We start from the raw sequence: 3,177 nt of genomic DNA, 5'->3' as shown, positions 1-3,177 counted from the left end.
ACACACACACACACACACACACACACACACACACACACACACACACATTCTAGTTATTCCTAAGAGGTAGGGTTTGCAAGTGGTGGAGGCTGGCTGAAACAGAAATCGGGGATTTATTTATATTTATTGTCTTATTTATATATAGTCCGTCTAAACTTGCTTTTGTACTTGTTGTCTTCCCTATTAGATTATAAACTTCTTGTGAAGAGGCATTATTTGATTCACTATTCACCATCACCTCCCAATGTGTATGTCTTATAGCAGGTGGTTAATAATTTAATTATTGTTAGATATGTTCAGAAGGCTATACCATCAAGTCTGCTTTGGCTAATTCATCTCAAATGGCCATAATCAAGCCATCCAAAAACTGATCGATCAGAGCAGAGATATCGTAAGACAACTATTTTCACTGTGTCCCAAAGAAGTTGGCATCTTCATACCAACCTACAATGAGAACCACTGGATCTTCCTGATAAACAGATTGATTTTTAGAAGGGTGACAATAGTCTTCCAGAGCTCCTGAAGAAATCCCTCTACAATGCCCACTAGGAAGCTGTTATTTTCCATGAGGTAGGAGAAAGTCTCCATAAATAATTTGTCCCCCCAATATGTGCAATGTCCAGAGGGCTATTTTTAGCCTGAAGAAATTTTAGGGGTATATATCCATAAACAACTTGGGCTGATTCATTAAACCTGGAAAAATCATTAGCCTACTGCAGGACCAAGTCTGGGGTCCCCGAGTATCATCATTCCAAGCTGCTTCCAAATACTGCCTCGGGAAATATCTTTCTTCTTCATAGTCCCAATCGCTCCCTGTATTGTGCCCCAGTGGTTCAGAGGTCTGAGCCACTGTAATGTGTCTTCTCCTTGGTTTCTGGATTCCTCTACTTCAGTATAGCATTGTGATACTGCAGTTATAACAGTAAAAATAACATTAGCAATAGCAAAAACAATAAAAATGTGCTATAAGTTTTGCAAAACACTTTATCTCATTTTATCCTCACTAAAACACTTTGAGGTAGGCACTATTATTATCTCCATTTTACAAATAAGAAAATTGAAGTTGCAAAAGGTAAATTACCTGCCCTGGACCACATAGCTATTGATTATTTGAGTCAAGATTTGAACTCAAATCTTCCTACCTCCAAATCCAATGTCCTATCTACCATGCCACAGACATACCTATAACCTGTAGAATTTGACAATAAAAATCCATACTCAGTTATTAGGAAAATGCTAGGAAAGGAATTGAGGGAAGAAAGGAATATGCAGCAGAGGCAGAGGATGTAAGACATGAGAGTAGAGGAGACAAAATATAATCTGATATAAGATATAATCCGATAATAAAATCTATAAGACTAATATCAGAAATCTTAGCAATATTAAAATATTCATATCGAGGCGGCCAGGTAGCACAGTGAGGTAGCACCGGCCCCAGAGTCGAGATAACCTGGGATCGAATCCGGGCTGAGACACTTAGCACCCACCCAGAAACACCTGGCTGTGTAACCTTGAGCAAGTTACTTAACCCCAATTGCTTAGGGGTGGCCAGGTGGCTCAATGAGTAAGAGCACCGGCCCCAGAGTCGAGATGACCTGGGATCGAATCCGGGCTCAGATACTTACCACCACACCCAGAAATAACTGGCTGTGTAACCTTGAGCAAGTTACTTAACCCCAATTGGTTAAAAAAAATATTCATAGGGTATTAGTTAAGACCTATCATCTGATTGCTTATTAGATCAAAAAGGTGCTATGCCAGAAATGAACAAACCAGGCTGTGCAGTTGAGTAACAATTTATGTATATCCAAATCACAGAACCATAGGTCCTCTCATTTAGGAGGCATGTGTGTCCTGCCCTGACTAATAAAGGAGGATATAAATGGTTTAGGATGGTTCATTCTGCTTTTTGCTAACTCAGCAACCCGGCTCAAGCTGTAGGATTGTTTACCACATACATAAAGATGAATATCTCAAACTAGTTATCCTGCAAACAGCTCAAGCTCAACCAGTCGCAAAAAGAACTCCTTCATTTTCTTTCCAAATACACCACTCTTCCAAATTTCCATGTACCAGTCTAAAGCAACAGCACTCTTCCAGTCTTCTAGGTTTACAACTTCACCACGTGCTTTTAACTGTTCACTCTCCTTCACCTAACACATAAAATCAGTTGTTAAATTTTCCCATTTCTGCCTCTGCATACTGCACATCTAACTTTCTCTCTACTTAGTTTAGACCCTCATCACCCCTCACCTAAAGCATTGTAATGGCCTCCTAATGAATATCTTTTCCTCAAGACTCTCCTTACTTTTATCCGTTCTCCTAACTATAGCCAAAATTATTTTCCTGAAGTATAGGTCTGACAATATGACTCCCCTTCTCAATTAGCTTCAACAGCTTCCTATTGCCTGTAAGAGAAAATATAAATTTCTCTATTTAGCTTTTAAGGCCCTTCATAACCCGGGCCCAACACGTTGTTCCTCCTCATTTGGCATCACTCCTCCTCTTGAACTCTACAATCTAGCCAAATTGGCCTTCTCCCTGTTCCTCAAATATGACATTTTATTTCCTGTAACAGTCCCTTTGTACATGACCATCTGCCTTGGTTGGAATGTACCACCCTTCCTTACCTCTGCCTCAGAGATTCACTTTCTTCTTTCAGACTTATTAAATGAATCTTCTCTATATCCCCCAATCTACTAGTGTCCTCTCTCCCAAACTACTTCGATGTGAGTAATAAGTATTTAACACTTTGAATTTCTGTTTATTCTCTTTTAACTTAATTCTATATATTCTCATGTATGTGCTTAGTGTGAAGATAGGGGAGTAGCAATGGAGCAGGTGAGGGAATTGGGCTAGGCTTGATGCCAGAGGTGGTGTTTCAGATGAACTTTAACTAAAGCTAGTGACCGGTAAAGGGGAGAGTTGATAGAGAGTGAGATAGTGATTGTGATTGGGGGAAAAGGCAAAGTAAAAAGCAGCAGTATAGAATTTAAAATAAAGAAAAGAAATCAGAAAGTCACAAGAAGGGGGAGGCCAGGTAGCACAGCAAGTAAGAGCACCGGCCCCAGTGTTGAGAAGACCTGGAGATCGAATCCCGGGCTCAGATACTTAGCACCCACCCAGAAACACCTGGCCGTGTAACCTTGAGCAAGTTACTTAACCCCGATTGCTTTA

The sequence above is a fragment of the Petaurus breviceps genome, unplaced genomic scaffold (assembly GCF_028583685.1).
Source record: "Petaurus breviceps papuanus isolate PSGF00001 unplaced genomic scaffold, PetGlider_PUasm1.0 98, whole genome shotgun sequence".
NCBI classification, from domain to species: domain Eukaryota; kingdom Metazoa; phylum Chordata; class Mammalia; order Diprotodontia; family Petauridae; genus Petaurus; species Petaurus breviceps.
This window is presented reverse-complemented; position numbering follows the sequence as displayed.